Source organism: Dermochelys coriacea, chromosome 1 (assembly GCF_009764565.3).
Source record: "Dermochelys coriacea isolate rDerCor1 chromosome 1, rDerCor1.pri.v4, whole genome shotgun sequence".
Classification (NCBI taxonomy): Eukaryota; Metazoa; Chordata; order Testudines; family Dermochelyidae; genus Dermochelys; species Dermochelys coriacea.
Window position 1 is genome coordinate 41,991,282 of NC_050068.2, and position 20,741 is coordinate 42,012,022.

A 20,741-nucleotide genomic window follows, 5' to 3' on the forward strand; every position below is an offset into this window, starting at 1 on the left:
GCATGAAAGAACTTTCATGGGTTCAGCTTGTTGTCCACATGTATCACTTTTTAAAAGTATGCAACTTTTAGTTCCTATACGTAACTCAAGCCTATATGGTTCAGAAAATAGTGATGCCATGCAATACCCAAACAGCAATGATTAAGGCAATTTAATCAGGAACCATAAACACTAAACTGGTTTTTAAAGACATTAGAATTTTTTTTCATTTTTTTCTCCCTCATAGCACTACAGCATAAGAGTGTTGGGTGCCTTACCTGTGCATTTCTTATCTCAACACATTCGGATTTCTTTCAAGTGTAACCTTGTGTCTGAGTTTCCTGAGTTTATAATGCTTGATTGTGGAGTAGTTACAATATCTCTGTAATATTTTTTTTACTTGTAAATTACTGATAAATACTGTCAACTTAACTCCATTTTTAACATCATTTTTCTTTGAGAATTTCCTTATTTTTTAAAAATTAAGACAAACACTGGGTTTCTTGTTTAAAGAGAATGCTACCATGTGATATTTCCAATGGATTTGTAGATATGTTATATAGTATAAATCTTAAAACATGTTTTTAAAATTTAACTTTTAAGGGTGAATTCATCAGTACATGAAAACAACATAAAGCAGCCAGGTTCCACTAGCTGGTTAAACCATATTTATAGCTGCTTTTCATGATAACAGAAAGAAAGTAGTGTGTACTGGTCTATCTGGATCTTAATTTGCAGTTCACTTATTGAATTAGAGCACTGTCCATGAGACCTGCACAGTCCCTGAGTCCCAGTGTCACTATGCTTTGAATTCCCCCAGCAGTGCTGCCTCACTTCCGCCAATAGGTCTGCCTCAGTGCTTCTACTTTCCCATGCATTCAGCTGCAATATCCAGCCACCTGCTCAAGGGGTGGAGGAACTTGATGGGGCCAGCGGTGAAAGAACAGTCCCAGCAGTGAGGGAGGGAGAGACTCGCTGAGGGACATCAGGCAGCTCCTCCCGCATCTTTCTTGGGAGTCTCTGGCATCAGTTGTCCATCTGGGGGGAGGGGTGCTGATTAGCCAGCATTCCCCGGCGCCCAGGATTTATCTTGGAGCAGGAGCCATGTGGAGCCTCTTTCAGCTCTGTTCTAGCAACTATAATAAGAATTTCCGTGTGTGTGTGTGTATATAGCACATGAGGCAGTGTGCTTTAGTGCATGGTCTTGCAAATCCTTACTCATGTGAGTAGTCCTATTGAAGCAGTTGACTTGAATAGGACTTTGTGTGAGAAAATGTTTGCAGGATTAGTCTCAGATTATGATCTCTTTGGAGCATGTTTCGTAATCTTCTGTGATTTTTACAGAGCTATGCACAAATCTGACACTTTATAAATTATATTAATACATTTTTAAAACAAATTAATTTAATGTAACCATTACTACTCTATTTTATATAGTGCAATAGGTGTGCTTGCCACTTAAAAGGCAAATAAAAAAGACAAATTCCTGCTGTAATGAGTGTACAATCTAATTTAGATTTAACAAAGAAAACTAAACAAAAATAGAATGGCCCTGGCTTATGACAGTAAACAGATCAAGCTATATGGTTTTTTTATATAGTCTTTCAAGGAGTTCCAAATGCTCAAGAGAGGCAATTAGTTTAGTGATGAACAAGTTACTATAACTGTCTGTTTGTACATATGCGTTATGACATTAACCATTCACTAATTGTATCAGTAAGCTTCATCAATACATCTAATTGTAACTATATTATACAAATACATTAGAAGCAAGGGGTAGACAAAGAATAGAGTAGGCCCATCAATCAATGAGGATTGGAAGACAGCAACAGAAAATGCAGCAGTGGCCTGTGCCAAATTCTTCTTTTGTTTTAGTTTTCACTAAAAATGTTAGCAGTGATCTTACAACTAACATAGTGAACATCAGCGTAAACAGGGTAGAACAAGTTAAGAATTACTTAGACAAGTTAGGCCTTGTTTACACTGGCAAGTTTCTGCACAGCAAATCAGTTTTCTGTGGTATAACTCTGAGGTGTACACACTGCCGAGCCACTCGTGCGCAGAAACTGCGCAGTTGCAGCGCTGTAAAAAAACCACCCCGACAAGAGGCATACTTCTTTCTGCACCCAAGCTACAGCGCCACAGTGCCAGTGTAGACACCCTGGTTGATTACAGTGCTGCGATTGGCTTCCGGGAGGTGTCCCACAATGCCTGTTCTTGCCTCACTGGTCATCAGTTTGAACTCTACTGCCCTGTCCTCACGTGACCAACCGTGATCCCCACCCCTTAAATTCCTTGGGAATTTTGAAAGTCCCCTTCCTGTTTGCTGAGTGACGCATACAGTGGTCTCAGTGCATCTTTCCAGGTGACAATGCCTCCTCCACGCACCAGGCAATCCCCCAGTTTGCCTCCCACGCCTTGTGGTAGGCATTCCATTGCTCCTTCACTTTGACCCTGCACTGCAGTGTGTCCCCATCATGGCCCTTTTCTGTCATGCATCGTGAAATCTGTCCATAGGTATCATAATTCCTATGGCTGGAGTGCAGCTGGGACTGGACAGCCTCCTCTCCCCAAATGTTGATGAGGTCCAGCAGCTCAGCATTGCTCCAAGCGTGATGTCATGATGCACTCTGTGGCCTAAAACCAAGAATTGAAGGAGTGGCGGGACAGCAAGAAGAGGGACCAAAAGGAGAAGGTGGTGCCCCAGAACAAAGCCACGGAGCAGCTCTTAAATGTTATGGAGCGCCAAGTGGACATGCTACTATCACTGCAAACAGAGCAGCTCCGCGCCCACGCTCCCCTGCAGCCGCTGTCACAAAACTCTTTCCCATGCGCTCCCCCAGACACCGCCAACACACTCTTATCAACCTCCTGGCTCCATTCTGTACCCACTGCATTCCACTCCTGCCTTGTCACAGTCCAGCCGTGCGGACTTCCAGTATCCACTGCACTCAACACCCATCCCTTTGCAGTTTACTCCTGCTGAAGTATAGTACCTGCTGTACCGTACTCCAAAGGACAAGGTTGCATATGATACCTGGACATACACAAATCTTTAACTGTCCCAGGACCCCACCTCCTACTGGAACCCTCCCTTCCCTCATCTCCCACAGTGCTGATGGTTTTTTTTGTCTGTCTCTCTCCTCCAGTTGTTGTTTTTTAATAAAATAATTGTTTTGGTTTGAAATAAATCTTTATTCCATTAATTGAAAGCAAACAGAGCCCTGCAAAGCAACAAGCAATTTTCTTAAACCTTCACAGTGCATCGTCTGCACCAATCACAGTCACCTCCTAATATTACAAACACTGTACTCCTGAGCATAGCAACAAATATTAGTGGCTTTCAGCTTCAAATTGCTGCCTCAAGATCTACCTGATCCTTATGGCCCCGTGCTGTGCCCCTCTAATAGCCCTGGTCTCTTGTTGTTCAAATTCAGCCTCCAGGCGCTGAGCCTCAGTGGTCCAGCCCTGAGTGAAGCTTTCACCCTTCCCTTCATAAATATTATGGAGCGTACAGCATGCGGCTATAAGCATAGGAATATTGTCATCGGCCAGGTTCAGCCTCCCAAATAGGCAGTGCCAGCGAGCCTTTAAATAGCCAAAAGCACACTCAACAAACTTGCTCAGCCTGTTGTTGAACAGCTCCTTGCTGCTGTCAAGCTTCCCCATGTATGGCTTCATAAGCCACAGCATTAAAGGGTAGGTAGGGTCTCCCAGAATCACAATGGGCATTTTGACTGCCCCACGGTGGTCTTCTGGTCTGGGAAGAAAGTCCCTGCTTGCAGCTTCCTGAACAGGCCTGTGTTTCAAAAGATGCATCCGTCATGCACCTTTCCAGACCAGCCTGCATTAATGTCTGTGAAATGCCCATGGTGATCCACAAGCGCCTGGAGAACCATAGAGAAATACCCCTTCCGATTAATGTACTCAGTGGCTAGGTGGTCTGGTGCCAGAATTGGAATACGCGTGCCATCTATCGCCCCTCCGCAGTTAGGGAAGCCCATTTGTGCAAAGCCATCCACAATGTCACACACGTTGCCCAGAGTAACGGTCTTTCAGAGCAGGATGTGATTAATGGCCATGCACACTTCCATTAACATGAGTCCAATGGTCAACTTTCCCACTCCTGACTGGTTAGCGACCAATTGGTAGCAGTCTGGAGTAGCCAGTTTCCATAGTGCAATCGCCACACAATTCTCCAATGACAGGACAGCTCTCATTCTTGTGTCCTTGCACTGGAGGGCTGGGGCAAGCTCATCACACAGTCCCATGAATGTGGCTTTCCTCATCTGAAAGTTCTGCAGCCACTGGTCATCATTCCTGGTATGCATGACGATGTGATCCCACCACTCAGTGCTTGTTTCCCGAGCCCCAAAGTGGCATTCCATTGTGGTCAGCACCTCCGTGAATGCTACAAGCAATCTTGTGTCATAGCTAATACACGTGGCAAGATCAATGTCGAACTCCTCTTGCCTTTGTAATTTAAGAACTAACTCCACTGCCCCTCGTGATGTGTTAGTCAGAGTGAGCAGCATATTGGTCAACAGTGCAGGATCCATTCCTGCAGACCAAAGAGGCAGCATGCCCAGTACACAAGCCGTTGAAAGAGGGCACCAAATTGGACAGAAGCACAGGGATTGCTGGGATGTGAAGCAATGCATTACAGGGCATTGGGACAAGACTCAGGATGCCCCGTGACCCCCTCCACCTTCCCACAACTCTTAGTGGCAGAAGAGGAAGAGATGCTCTGTGGAATAGCTGCCCAGAGTGCACCGCTCTGAATACCGATACAAGTGCCGCAAGTGTGAATATGTTATTGCGCAGGCAGCTGACAGTGTGAACACACAACAGCAGTTTCCCTTCAGCGCTCTCTGAGTGGCGCTGTAACTGCCGGCGACGAAACTCTGCCAGTGTAGACATACCCTTTAGATGTCTTCCAGTTGGCAGGCGCTGCCTAAATACATCCTAAAACACTCATGAAACTGGCTGAAGAGATCTCTGAGCAATTAGCAGTTACCTTTGATATCTCATGGAGGACTGGAAAGATCCCAGAGGAATGGAAAAGGGCAAATATAGTTCCTATCCATAAAAAGGGGATTAAGGACAACTCAGGGAATTGTAGACAATCATCTTAACTTTGATACCCAGAAAGATAATGGGAGCAAATAATGAAACAATCAGCTTGTAAGCACCTAAAAGATAATAAGGTGATAAGTAAGAGTCAACGTGGATTTGTCAAGAACAAATCATGTCAAATCAATCTAATATCCTCATTTGACAGGGTAACAAGCCTTGTGGAGGGAGGGAAGCAGTAGATGTGGTATATTTCGACTTTAGTAAGGCCATTGACACTGTCTTACATGATCTACCTGTAAGCAAACTAGGGAAATTTAGCCTAGGCAAACCTACTCTAAGGTTGATGCACAACTGGTTGGAAGACAGTACTCCGAGAGTAGTTATCAATGGTCAAGCTGGAAGGGCATGTCAAGTGGGGTCACACAGGGATCTGTCCGGGGTCTGGCTCTGTTCAGTGTCTTAATAAATTATTTGGATAATGACATAGAGAGGACACTTCTATAAAGTTTGTGGACTATACCAGGCTAGGAGTAGTTGTAACTGCTTTGGAGGACAGGATTAGAATTCAAAATGGTCTTGACAAACTGGAGGAATGGCCTGAAATGAATAGGATGAAATTCAGTAAGGACAAATGCAAAGTTCTACACTTAGGAAGGAATAACCATTGCACAAATACAAAATGGGAAGTTACTGCCTAGGAAGGAGTACTGCAGAAAAGGATCTGGGGGTTATAGTGGATCAAAATCTAAACATGAATCAACAAGGTAATACTGATGCAAAAAAAAAAAGTCATCATTTTGGGATGTATTAGCAGGAGTGTTGTAAGCAAGACATGAGAAGTAATTCTTCCACTCTCCTCTGCACTCATAAGACCTCAACTGGAGTATTATGTCAAATTCTGGGCACTTCAGGAAAGATGTTGACAAACTGGAGAAAGTCCACAGAAAAGCAACAAAAATATAATTGAGAAAAGGTTGAAAAAATTGGGTTTGTTTAGTCTGGAGAAGAGAAGACTGAGGGGGCCAAAAGGATAACAGTCTTTAAGTATGTAGAAGATTATAAAAAATAAAGTGATAAATTGTTCTCCTTATCCACTGAGGGCAGGACAAGTAGTAATAGACTTAAATTGCAGCAAGGGAGATTTAGGTTAGATATTAGGAAAAACTTTCTAACTGTAAGAGCAGTTAAGCACTGAAACAAATTATTTAGGGTGGTTGTGGAATCTCCCTTATTGGAGGTTTTTAAGAACATGATAGACAAACACCTGTCAGGGATGGTCTATGGGTAATAATTAGTCCTGGCTTAGCGAAGAGAATTGGACTAGATGGCCTATCAAGGTCCCTTCCTGTATTTCTATGATTCTGTATAATACTGTTGAATAGAAGCATCTGGAAATAAACACATTATATCAGTTTATGGCAGAACTAAGGTTTTTTAAATGTACTTGTATTTGTAAAGTGAGAAATATATTGATAATTTGAAAACTGTGCAGTTATAAATTCTGTATACAATACATTCTCAAATAAAAAAGTTATAACACTATTTAATTATAAGAAATATGTGTGATACTTGAAATATTTTAAGCTTTGACAAGATTTTGAGGCTAGTTCACATGAAAAAGACATGAATTGTATGTACATGTTATTTTTAAAATATATTAAAATGCACTTAGTGAGCTGTATTTCTTAGACATCCCCAGAAATACATTATATAAGTTACTATTGGGAACTTTATCAGTCTCCAGAGGGGAAAACTATATTGCCAAAATATATCATGCATATATGCTGACAAAATTATTATTGACTTATAGAGAAAGTGTTGTGTATAAAAAGTGTAAGACATACTGGATCATTATGACAAGGAAGTTAGTGCACATATGTAAGAATAAGAATGTTACCTTAAGCATCCAAAACAATGGTTCTCAAATATACTGGCATGGATTCTTCTAACCATGTGGAGTCCTATTGATTTCAGTGGGCTCGGCACTAGTGCATCAGTTTATAGGATCAACCTTAGGTCTAAGGTTTCAGAAAACAATTGTACAATGTATTGTAGTTGGCAGTTGCATTGTAGAGATAATGCTTTGTGATCAACTTTTAATTTGTACATGTACTGATTTTTGAAAATGAAATACATTTTAATGTTGCAATAACAAAAGCAAAAAATATGTTAATTGTCCTTTCTTATTTTAAAAGGTTTAAAAAACACTAGGAAAAATCTAGAATTGTTATGCTAAAGGAGCTAATAAGACCTTCAAAAAGTATGAAGACTTCAAAATATCAGCTTCTGCATTCAAACTTGCCTGCGTAAATAATAGCTATATATAGCAAATAGGATATTAAAGAGACAACACTGACTTGAAATCTAGCAAATGTTAAATTATAGTTTTAAAAAGTAGTTTCAGATACTGTTCTATTCAGGTAGTTAGATCACTCCTATCACCATGACATCTGAGCATCTTTCAGAATTAGGAAGTTAAATAAGGAAACTAAAATCTATCAAATGTAGTTTCACTCCATTTCCTCCTATTTCACAATGGAAAATGTGTGAAGTTCTATAAAGTTATGTACATGCTCATTTTATTTTTCAAATAAGCCAATGTTATATGTTCTGTTCTTAGGTAAGACAATGTCAAAATGTACTTTCATTTGGGCTGGAGTGTTGTGGGATATGTGATGGTACTTGGTTTCCCTAGGAGAAAGTTCTGTAGTCTGGGGCCAGGCCCCCAAAAATCCCTGTCTCCCACATAGATGCATTTTACCCTTTATGGTGGACAATTGCATTGTTCCTAAGGAGTGGGGCTATTGAGGACAGTCATGGTTCCAAAGGATAAAGTGTTTTTTTAGGTATGCTGGGCCCTGATCATTTTGTGCTTTGAAAATAACGATTGAGAACTTAAATTTAACAAAATGTTCAATGGAGAGTCAGTGAAAAGAACAGAGTAATGGAGTAATATGCTGTCAGTAATCTGTCACTAATGAGGTGTGCTACTGCATTCTGCATCATCTTCAGATTTTTCAAGTTTGTTGTTTTTTCAAACCCATATAAACTAATTTGTAATCCTGAGAGTATACAAAGGTATGTGTTTGTCATGGCCTGATCAGCAGCAGCTATGAGGCACAGTCTCTTAGGCAGTTAGAGATAACAATAGAAAGCATTTTTCTTGGATACTGCTATAAAATCCGATGAAGTGAGCTGTAGATCACGAAAGCTTATGCTCTAATAAATTTGTTAGTCTCTAAGGTGCCACAAGTACTCCTTTTCTTTTTGCGAATACAGACTAACACGGCTGCTACTCTGAAACCTGCTATAAAATGGTTTAACATCAATGAGGAGTCTACAGATTTGCCAAACTGCAGATTGTCTCAACAATCTATGAGTTTACATTTTGGGGCTGTATCTATGGAAGCCAGCTCTTTCAAGGTGTTTTCCCTCTGCCTTCAAACACCTCTGTCTTTCTGGTATTCAACTTTAGCTAGCCCTTTCTCATCCAGATGCTGACTCACAGCCAGACATTAGGGTAACTTTTGGTGACTGTTCAGTGTAAGTTGCAAATGACAGTTGTGTGTCTTCTGCATATTGTTAATGCTTGATTCTGAGAAGTTTCACCATTTCTCCCAGTGGCTGCTATGACCAATGTGATGCTATGGAATCATGGACTATTCAAAGACTATAGTATCAACTTTATAAATGTTATATGTATCTTTATGGGCTGGTTACTGATTGTGTTCCTGGATAAATCAGTAAAATAAGGTATGCTTCCTGCAGGAACTAAAGTCAATTGGGTTAAGAGGGAGAGGTGTGGAATTCAAGCAAATCTCTAATACTGAAACAATGTGGGAAACAAGGGCTTTGTACTGTTTCCCCTTGGGGTGAAACTTCACAGATTGGACTGACTTGGTTCAAAGATTTAAGAAGGCAAAGAACTTGACATTGTATAAAATAGCAACCCTGACATGGGGAAAGGGTCACTCATGCCATCTGAGAACTGACAGGTATAAGACTCTGACCAACAGAACCAGGACCTGCAAGCGGACCTGAAGTATTTTAGAACCTACCTACCAGGATCTCCATGTGATCGATGGGTAACCTGGTAAGGTAGGTGTGATATAAGCTATTTGTTCGTTTTTTAAATTGTATTTTCTCTTAAATGCATTTGTTCTGAATAAATAGTACTTTGTTTTGTGGAAGCTATTTGGTTGCTGGTTTGCCCTAGGGAGAAGAGAACTGCAGATGCTGAACTGAAGTCAGACCTGCTGAGGCGATCACAGTGAATTGCAGGGGTATGCAGCTAAGACCCTGGACTAGTGGGAGAGAATCATGGGATTCTGTCCCTGGAAAGATGATGTCTGGAGACCTGAGACCTAGATGGGTGGCCCTTAAGGAAAACATGTGGTGGTCATGGGTGCAGTTAACCCAGGATCTGTGACTGCTGCATGTAAATATTGGATAGAACCAGAGAAAGAGTTAATCCCTGTGGTACATGAAGGGCCTGGCGGCATAGATGCTGTTTCCCAATACTGCTATCTCAGCACTTAAGAAAGGATTCAGAACATTTATGAGCATTGCCTGGATCTGTTCCTCCCTCAGGTAAGATATGGCATCCTGTGGAGAACCATATCTAATGTTGCAGAGAAGTCCAGGGGTCTGGACATTTGCCTTAATATTATAAATTATTATCTTAGGGCATGAATATTATCTTAGGGCAATGTTATTTCTATTCTGAATCTTGGCCTGAAACCAGGTTGTGAGAGGTCTATGATAGTGGCTGTGGAAATATGTTTGAAGGCATCTTTGTGCAAGCTTAATATGAAGCTTGCACAGAAACGGGTGATAGACTAGGTTGTAGTTGGCTAAGTCTGTTGCATCTAGCCAAGGTTTCTCCACAGTTGTTCTAACTATAGTAAGGCTTTGATGTAGGAAGGAAGATTACATCTACAAATGAAGTATTAGCAATGTCAGCCAACAGATTTGTTAGTGATCTCTTTTACTAACTAAGAAGGGCAGGGACCTCATTTTCAGTTGCCTCTCTGAGTATGTCCAACATTTCTTATAACATAAACGGGCTGAATTCATGAAATGAAAGCAGTCTTTTTATGGGATCCAGAATCATACATCCTGTCAAGCTCTCCTGGATGTGGGTGATCATTTCAGTTAAGATAGTCGCAGCACATAATGGTGAGTTCTACTGTAGGCACTCCAGGGTAGTGAAGCAGATCACCACTGTTGTATAGTTCTTTTCTGTTTTGATAGCTTCTGCAGAGATGGAGAAGGATGTATTGCAGGCCAGGAAATCAGTCTATATGTAGGTCTAGAGGGAGTGTTTTGATCTGTTTCCTTCTTAGAATTGCATTATCATTTTCTTTTCACCATATTCTCTTTCACACTTGTGTGGCTTTAGTAATATATGCATAGTTCTCAAAACATCTCTCCCCTGTTGCTATTTTACAGGCCTACATGGAGGAAAGCTTTACTAAGCTGAATCTAAGTTTGTGGACACGTGTTCTTGAATAAAGAAAAGGAGTATTTGTGGCACCTTAGCGACTAACAAATTTATTTGAGCATAAGCTTTCGTGAGCTACAGTTCACTTCATCAGATGTAGCTCATGAAAGCTTATGCTCAAATAAATTTGTTAGTCTCTAAGGTGCCACAAGTACTCCTTTTCTTTTTGCGAATACAGACTAACACGGCTGCTACTCTGAAACGTGTTCTTGAATGTGTGTATTACATTTTAAGAACATTAGTTAAAAATGTCATATAGACTCTTTGATGCCATCTTGAGTCCCCAGCCCTAATATCTTATGGGGGTTGTTGCAGGTTCCTGATGGGCCAAACTAGGTTTTGTCAGGACTCAGAAGAGCTAAATGAGGCTTGTCAGGGAATAAAATGACTTCTAAACATTGTGAAGGGTTGGGAGTAGCCCTGATGAGCATTCTTAAGGCTTGTATGTGGTTGGGAATCTAGACAAGTGCTTAAGATTCACAAGGATGGTCCAGTGAGTCTTCTCCTCTCCTCCCCCATGGATCTCAGGAGAGTCACAAAAAGGGGAAATGCCTCTCCGTGGTCACCTCCCTGCAAATACTCTGTTCTTCAACCCCTTACTCCCCATTGCAGAGCTTCTGAGGCTTGCAGGAGCAAGACTCCCTTCCTGCAGATCTTAGGAGATGGTCAGTAGTGTTCAGGGTGGTGGTGGGAGGTGTTAGGAAAGAAAGAGTTGAGGAGACCCAGTCCTTGTCTATCCTACAAGTCACGCCGACGATCAGAAACTGGTATAATTACATTGCTTGTGCATTTCACACAACTCTCCTTCTGTTGGCAGAGCGAGTCCACAGTTGGCGCTCTACCATTGACAGAGAGAGCAGCACACTGTGGATAGCTATCCCACTGTGCTATTTGCCACCTTCTGCAGCTAGGAATAGTGGGAAGGTGGAATGGATCACAATGTATCCTGGGTGTGGGCTCAACATCCCATGATGCAGTTTTTTTCTGTCCCATCATTCCAGGGGCTTCCAATTGCATTTCACTGCATTTTTAATAGCCCCTGTTTACTATGTGCCTGTCTCTCTGCCTGAAAGGATGGATACCACACTTCTTTCTATTGTTGTGGTAACTGTTATGAACACATTGCGGATGGCCATGCTTCCAATATGAACAGGAATCAGAGTTGTTTGACCTGCTGTGTGCCATGAAAAAAAACACCACCAGAATACTTTTGACATTCATTGAGCAACTGCACACGGTGAACCGTCGCTTTTGGGCTCAGGAAACAAGCACTGAGTGGTGGGATCGCATTGTTATGCAGGTCTGGGATGATGAGAAGTGACAGTATAACTTTTGGATGCGGAAAGCCACCTTCCTGGAAGTGTGTACAGAACTCACCCAAGCACTGCAGTGCAAGGACACCAAAATGAGAGCTTGCCCTTTCAGTGGAGAAGTGCAAGGCGATCGCTGTGTGGAAGCTGGCGATTGCAGACTGCTACAGGTCAGTTGCGAATCAGCTTGGAGTTGGGAAATCGACCACTGGGGCTGCGTTAATGCAGGTGTGCAGGGCCATTAATCGCATCCAGCGACGAAGGACTGTGACTCTTGAAAATGACCATGAAACACTGGATGACTTTGTGAAAACGGAATTCCCTAACTGCAGAGGGGCGATAGATGGAATACAGATTCAAATTTTGGCCCTGGACCATTTTGCAACAGAGTACATCAATAGAAAGGGGTAGTTCTCTATGGTATTTCACTGACATCAATGTGTGTGGGAAGATGCATGATGCACGCATCTTCAGGAACACTGTACAGAAAGCTACAAGCAGGGACTTTCTTTCCAAACCAAAAGATTCCAGTGGGGGATGTTGAAACGCCCATAATGATCCTGGGACACCCAGTATACCTCTTATTCCCATGGCTCATGAAGCCTTATACAAGAAACCTAGACAGCAGCAATGAGCGCTTCAACAATAGGCTGAGCAGGTACGGAATGATGGTGGAATGTGCTTTTGGCAGATTAAAAGCATGCTGGAGCTACCTTTATGACAGGTTAGACCTAAATGAGGAAAACATTCCCATGGTCATAGCAGCCTGTTGCATACTCCATAATACTTGTGAGGCTAATGGTGAAAAGTTTTTCCCAAGGATGGAGCACTGAGGCAGATCACCTGGCTGCTGATTTTGAGAAACTGATTTTGAGAAGCGAGATACCAGGGCTATTAGAGGGGCACAATGGAGGGCTATTTGAATCAAGGAGGCTTTGAGGCACCATTATGACAATGAGCTCCGGTAATGTGTCTTTCCATAAAGCATTTTGTCATGCTTTGTTAACTTGCCACCTTGCATGAAAATGTTGATGATTTCTGATCGTAATTTGAACTCAGCAAATGATCAAATTCCCACTGTGTATTAATTCCAGCAGCAACCACCGTGTATAGAACACAAATAAAGATTAGATATCTTTCAGAAAGTATGTTTTTATTAAATTCAAATTAAGAACACACAAGGCTTGGTGGGAAGAGAGAGAACAATGAAGGACAGTGTAGGCTCTTATAGCTGTGTGTAACTCCAGCTATCGTTTTGGAATCTGTCCAAAGGGGTGGAATGAACAGGGTACCGAGACGGGCCAGGAAGTTGCAAGGAATGTTTGGGAAGGGCATGGAAAGCAGTTCTGTATCAGCTACAAGGGGGCTGAGCACATATTAATTCTGCCTGCAGTGTGATTAGAGATTTCAACATCTCTATTTGCTCCTCCAGCACTTTTATCATCTGCTCCTGGCCCATTAAAATTCGTTCCTGACTCTCCTTTCTGTCCTACCTGTTTATTTTACACTTTTCTTTTAAAGTCTCTCACCATGACCTGTGTTCTTGTTTTTCGGCCTCTGAGGGTTGAAGCACCTCTCAAAACATGTTCTCCGTTCTCCTCCTTGGTTGCTTCCTTATCAGGCAGAGGCACTCTGCCAGTGTATAGGCAGTTCCTCTGAAGACCACATCTGCAGAAGCACAAGAAACAATAAACAGAAGCATGATTGTTAGTGCATGCATTATAGTACTCATTATAGTAAAATGCACCTTTTTTAAATACTAAGCAGTTTCTCACAGTCCCTTGGCAAGTACACAGCTTAGCGAATGCCCTAAACATGGTGAGTTCAGCCCAGGGCTGCGGGATGCTCAGTGTAGGGCAAAGGGTCTCTGTGGGTTTTTTTTAAGGGGATCACTGCAGGCGACTAGAGACAATATTGTAAATTCTACCACCACTTTCCACAGGTGGAGGTCATTGTAGCCAATATCTCACTCTTGAGGGTAAGCAAAGATTTAAAGGTACATCTCTTGCATGCGTGCAGCTTCAGACTGGGTCCCTATGCTGCTCGCCAGTGTATCGCTTTGATCCCTGCACAAGTGATTGCTGATTGTGGTGGGAAAGTTTCCTACAAGGGGGGAAGGAACAAAGTAGCTCTGACAAGAAACCTTCAGCAAAGGATTGGCAAAGGAGTGTTTCCTAGAGATCTCTCTGGAGGATTCCAGCGAAATCTTGGTGTGCATTAACACTGTTGTGTCACACTGCATAGCCCCACAGGGGAATGTGAAGCACAGGCAAACACAGCTAGTCTTCTACATTTCTATCCCTTCACCCACTTCTAGAATATACAAAGCAAAGGACAGTCTACCTCATATAACCAAGCAGCAACAACTCAAAAATATCACTTACCAGAGCTCCCCCCTCCTGCATCATGCATACCAAAGATGGACTCCTGGGACTAGCTAGACCCCTCCGGAGTGGAAAGCAGATCTTGACTTGTCGTGCTACTGGACGACCCTCCCATGTGCTCTGTATCATCATCCAACTTGACCTCCTCATCCATGACTTCATCCTTGGAGGTGAATCCACTGTCTCCAGCCCTGCTGATGTATCCATGAGGCTCTTGGTGGTAGAGATGGAGTTGCCGCTGAAGACTGCCTCCAGCTCCTTATAGAAGCGGCAGGTCTTTGACACAGCTCCAAAGCAATGTTTGACTCCCTTGCCTTCTGGTATGCATGCCTCAGCTCCTTCATCTTTGCACAGCACTGATGTGTGTCCTATTCATAGTCCTTATCTAACGTGTCATAAGAAAACTGACTGTAGGTTTTGAAGTTCCTACAACTGGAGCGGAGCTGGGACTGTACAGCCTCCTCTCCCCACAGCGCCAGCAAATCCAACAACTCAGGCATTCTCCAAGCGGGGAAGTATTTGCTGCTTGTAGTTGCCATGATCAGCTGGTAAGATCAGATGTGAGCTCTCCATGCCAAGTAAACAGGAAATGGGAATTTCAAAAATTCCTGGGCCTTTAAAGTGGGAGGGGCAGAAGCCTGTGTAGCTGGGTTCAGGGCAGCAGAATGCTGACCATAGCAGTCAGGATGGACATTATGGGACATCGCTTGGAGGCCATGTACAGTGACATAACCAAATGCAGTGTCTACACCAGTGGTGGGCACCTGCGGCCCATCAGGGTAATCAGCTGGCGGGCTGCAAGACAGTTTGTTTACATTGGCATGGCCACCCGCAGTTCCCAGTGTCCGCAGTTCGCCACTGGTGGTTTGGCCAGTGGGCTTCCCGCAGCTCCTATTGGTAAAATATCCCCAGAGAGACACCACTATTTACCTCACTCCAATCTGAAAACTGACCATTTATTCCTGCCCTTTGTTTCCTATCTTTTAACCAGTTACTGATCCATCAGAGGACCTTCCTTCTTATCCCATGACTGCTTACTTTGCTTAAGAGCCTTTGGTGAGGGGCCTTGTCAAAGGCTTTCTGAAAATCGAAGTACACTATTTCCATTGGATCACCTTTGTCCACGTGCTTGTTGACCCCTTTAAAGAATTCTAGTAGATTGGTGAAGCATGATTTCCCTTTTCCAAAAACCATGTTGACTCTTCCCCAACAAATCGTGTTCATCTATGTGTCTGACAATTCTGTTCTTTACTATAGTTTCAACCAATTTGCCCAGTACTGAAATTTAGGCTTACAGGCCTGTAATTGCCAGGATCGCCTTTGGAGCCTTTTTAAGAAATTGGCATCACATTAGCTATCCTCCAGTCATCTGGTACAGAAACTGATTTAAAAGATAAGTTACATACCACAGTTAGTAGTTCTGCAATTTCTTAGTTGAGTTCCTTCAGAACTCTTGGGTGAATGCCATGTGGTCCTGATAAGTTATTACTGTTAAATTTATCAGTTTGTTGCAAAACCTGCTCTAATGATACCTCAATCTGAGATAGTTCCTCAGATTTGTCACCTAAAAAGAATGGATTAGGTTGAGGAATCTCCCTCACATCCTCAGCCATGAAGACCAATACAAAGAATTCATTTAGTTTCTCCACAGTGACCTTATCCCCCTTTGACATCTTGATTGTCCAATGGCCCTAGCAGGCTTCCTGCTTCTGATGTACTTAAAAAGAATTTTGCTGTTACTTTTTGAGTCTTTGGCTAGCTGTTCTTCAAATTCTTTTTTGGCCTTCCTCATTATATTTTTACACTTCACTTGCCAGAGTTTATGCTCCTTTCTATTTTCCTCAATAAGACTTAACTTTAATTAAGTAACCTTTGACTCTGTGCCATAGATCTTAATAAGAGGAGTCCAGTACAGTAGAGTTTTACAGTGGTGGGGTGATCTATGAAGTGGCAAAAACATATTACACTTATTGAATTCTGTTGAACATCTTTGATTTTAGAGCATGGTCTCTTTTCCAGTATGCTTCAAATTTGATAGAAAAGGTATGCTACTGTGCACCTAGTTGTAACCTTACCCATATAAGGACTAATATACTCTTTTCATTAATTTCAGAGTGAAGCCAAAATCAGAATTAAAAATGGAAACTCAATTGCAATCCTTATCTATGGTCAAGCAGTTGCAAATATACAATTGCTCCTGTACTATTGTAGAACTGACTATGCACTGTGCTTTCAAATGCACTGAATAAGCAAACTGGGGAAAAAAAACCCTTTTTCTCCTCTAATTTTAGCTACAGTAATTGTAGTTTAACTTGTAAAAATAGTAGGAAAAATTGGGGAAAAATGAGAGAAATGTGATTTTAAGTTGTCCCTTTTTTAAATAGAATTGTAGCTCTCAGTATTAACAAAAATTACTACACCGTGTATAGAGAAGGAGTACTTGTGGCACCTTAGACACTAACAAATTTATTTGAGCATGAGCTTTCATGAGCTACAGCTGACTTCATCGGATGCATGAAGTGAGCTGTAGCTCACGAAAGCTTATGCTCAAATAAATTTGTTAGTCTCTAAGGTGCCACAAGTACTCCCTTTCTTTTTGCGGATACAGACTAACACGGCTGCTACTCTGAAACCGGTACACCATGTATGTGAAACCAACTTTTTAAACTGCTTATAGCTTATTTTTATTCTTTTACTCATGGTTGGCCAAGAGCACTTCCAGTTTCACAGCCTCCCCTTTGGTCTCATTACATACCTAGGGTGCACGAAAAGTTCTCAATGAAATAGCAAACCAGATGCGACACCAGGGCTATACGATTTTTTCATGCCTGGATGACTGGCTCCTGGTAGGTCAATCTCATTAGGAAGTCATAGCAGCAGCAGGTTCTTTTTGGTACCTTCTTGCTACCTTAGCTGTTGCATACATGCAGGGAAGTCCATTTTGTCACCCACTAGGACAATAACATTTGTAGGAGAATGGCAGCACTCAGCATCTGCGAGATCCTTTCTCTGCACAGACAGATTTTATGTGATGTGCAGCTTGATCCCTTGCATCAGCCACAAACTGTGGTGTGCCAGTGTTTCTCTGTTAGGTCACATGCACCTACGTTACGTCATTCGCCAGACTTTACTTATGGTGCCTTCAAACTTGGCTATACTCCACCTGCTAACCAAACAGGAATCGCATTGTCTCCCACCATGACTGTTCTCACCAGAGTTCTCACCTCCCTCGCTTGGTGGTGCAACCCAAGCAAAGTCATGGTGGGGCCTTGTTTCAGCCCTCTCATACCAAGGGCTACCATCCTGACAGATGCCTCCCTTATTGGGTGGGGCACTCACCTAGACTACCATATTGCTCAGGGTACCTGGACCATAAACTTTCTGGAAATGAGAACAGTCTGTCTTGTGTGCAAGACCTTCCTTTTCCTCATTCTCCTCATACACTCGCTCCATGTACAGGTAATATTAGACAATATCACCACAATGGTGAATATAAATAGGGAGGAGCAAGATCCCGTATCCTATGCCTAGAAGCAGTCAGGCTTTAGAACTGGTGCATCAGAAACAACATTACGATACAGACCACATATCCCCCGGGTGTACACAACTCCCTGGTAGATAAATTAAGTAGAAGTTTATCTGCAGACCACAAATGGGAGATCCACATCACAATTCTAACCAACATATTCACACAATGGGGAACTCTGCTATGGGACCTCTTTGCATCCCAGACAAATAAAAAGCTTCCCATGTATTGCTCCAGGGAAGCTATAGGCCACGATTCCCAGGTCAACACTCTCCTGCTTCCTTGGATGGACAGTCTCAGATACGCCTTTCCTCTCATCTCTCTACTACTGCGAATTCTATGGACGATCGGTTGCAACAGAGCCACCACCATCCTCCTAGCACCCAACTGGCCCAGACATTTCTGGTTCATGGACCTCTCAGTGATGTCCACATGCTCACCTATCAGGATGCACCCATTTCAGGATCTCCTAACTCAGTCTGGGGGTGGGGGGAGGGAGATCAAGCACCCCAACCTTGGCTCATTCCGGTATTTGGATGGGTGTTGGAAATAGAATGTTCAGGTTTCACATCTGTCCAGGAAATCCTTTAGCAAGATAGAAAGGATTTTACTAGAGCCTGCTACCTGGCTAAATGGTGGTGCACTTTGGCCTGGACATGTCACCACCAACAATCGCTAGATGCCATAGGTATTCTAGTTATCCTAGATTATTTCCTCTCCTTAAGAACTTCAGGTCTAGCCCTTAATTTGCTGCAAATACACTTAGGGTATGTTTTTTCACCCGCCAGATCGGCGGGCAGCGATCTATCCAGCGGGGGTCGATTTATCGCGTCGTCGACCCCTGAGCGCTCCCTCGTCGACTCCGGTACTCCACCAGGGCGAGAGGCACAGGCGGAGTTGACGGGGGAGCATCAGCAGTCAACTCACCACAGGGAAGACACTGTGGTGAATAGATATAAGTACGTCGACTTCAGCTACGTTATTCACATAGCTGAAGTTGCCTAACTTAGATCGATTCTCTCCCCCCACCATGTAGACCAGGCCTTAGTAGCAATTAATGCCTTCCTCCGGCAGAGGGACAATTTGTCTTTACACATCTGTCTACTGTGAGGCTTGTGAAGTGCTTGATCAGGACTTTGCCACTGGTCATTATACCTGTGCCTCAGTGCGATCTCAACTTTTTCCTGTCAACATTCACAGGTCCACCCTTTGAACTGCTCTCCGACCCAGTACCCATGAGGCTGCTGGTTCCTCAGGTACCCAGGGCATGATTAAGCCTAAGACTATAAAGTCCTAGGCTCTGAGAGGTCATCAGTACCATCAACAGAGTTAGGCAGCAAGAAGAGTACTGCCTCTTCTCACTCAGTACCTAAGAAGATGATGGAGATGATGATCTCCAATACTTGCGAGGCCATAGACCTTTTTCTCCAATTGGACCTGCAATTGAACATTCAAAAATCCACCTTGTCCCCCTATGCAAAACTGAATTCATAAGAGCTCATTTTGATTCAATAGTGGCAAGAGTCTGCCTCCCAATGCACAGATTCATGGCCCTATTCAACATAGTCAGTACAATCCAGATCAGCCTTCAAACTGTGGGCCAGAACTGTCTTCAGCTATTGGGACATACAGCAGCTAGTACTTTCGTTATGGACCATACAAAACTGTGGGTGTGATGCCTTCTGGGTGGCTCAGGACCGTTTATTCACTGAACAGACACAGTGTAACTACACTGCTTTCCATACCCATTTTCATAAAGGAATCTCTCAATTGGTGGAAATACTCTCACAATGTTTGTGCAGGAGTCCCTTTCACTTGCCCTCCCCCAGCAATTATAATGACAGATGCATCCCTGTTGGAATGGGGAGTGCATCTGGATACCCACACAGCCCAGGGCAGGTGAACATCTCAGGATAACACTCTGCACATCAACCTCCAGGAACTCAATGCAGTCAGATACGCCCATCTCCAGTTTCCACTACTAATCAATTGGCAAGGAGGGGCAAGATAGCACTCCCTCTGTGCCAAGACTGTCAAACTTTGGAACTGGTGCATATGCATTCAGATTATCATCACAGCATCTTACTTCCCAGGAGTTCAGAATGTGACTGTGGACACACTCAGCAGGCATTGTTCTCAAGATCATGAGTGTGAGATAGATTCCATTATACTTCACCACATATTGCAGCAATGAGGCACACCTCAAATAGACATGTTTGTCATAGTAGTAAACAAGAAATGTGCTCAGTTCTGCTTCAGAGGTGGGCTGGGTCACCAGTCCTTTGGGGATGCTTTTTTACCTTCAGTAGTCGTTGGGTCTACTGTACATGTTTTCCCCTAAATGCCTCTAATAGCCAAAGTTCTACTCAAAATAAAAAAGGACAAAGATAGAGTTATTCTAATAGTCCTAACCTAGCCCAGACAAACATGGTTTCCTTACCTGATACGTCTGGCTGTTTACTTACCCTTTGCAGCGTGCTAACAGATAAAGATGGAAGCACTCAGAAGATAAGATTCCTTCCTTGTCCTACCTTAATTTTTTTAATAAACATAGCCATTTAGATTATTCAGATTATAACAAGTCACCATTAATGCAAACAAAAAGTGCATTTAGTGACAGTAAAGATTGCATTAGGACACACCCTTTCCACCCGGAACATGAAAATCAGGAGTTAAAGGAAAAGTCTCCTGTAATCCTTACCACCTCCATATTGCCTACAACATTGGCCCTAGGACCAATCCTGTTGAACTTATACATAAATGATCTGGAGAAAAGGAGTAAACAGTGAGGTGGCAAAGTTTGCAGACGCTACTAAACTGCTCAAGATAGTTAAGACCAAAGCAGACTGTGAAGAACTTCAAAAAGATCTCACAAAACTAAGTGATTGGGCAACAAAATGGCAAATGAAACTTAATGTGGATAAATGTAAAGTAATGCACATTGGAAAAAATAACTCCAACTA

The 20,741-nt window shown here is 42.7% G+C and overlaps 1 protein-coding gene across 13 annotated transcripts in view; it reads left to right on the forward strand.

Moving 5' to 3' along the window:
- Positions 1-20,741, forward strand: part of TNFRSF19 (TNF receptor superfamily member 19) — a 131,706-nt gene that overhangs the window by 20,049 nt on the left and 90,916 nt on the right. The window lies entirely within an intron of this gene.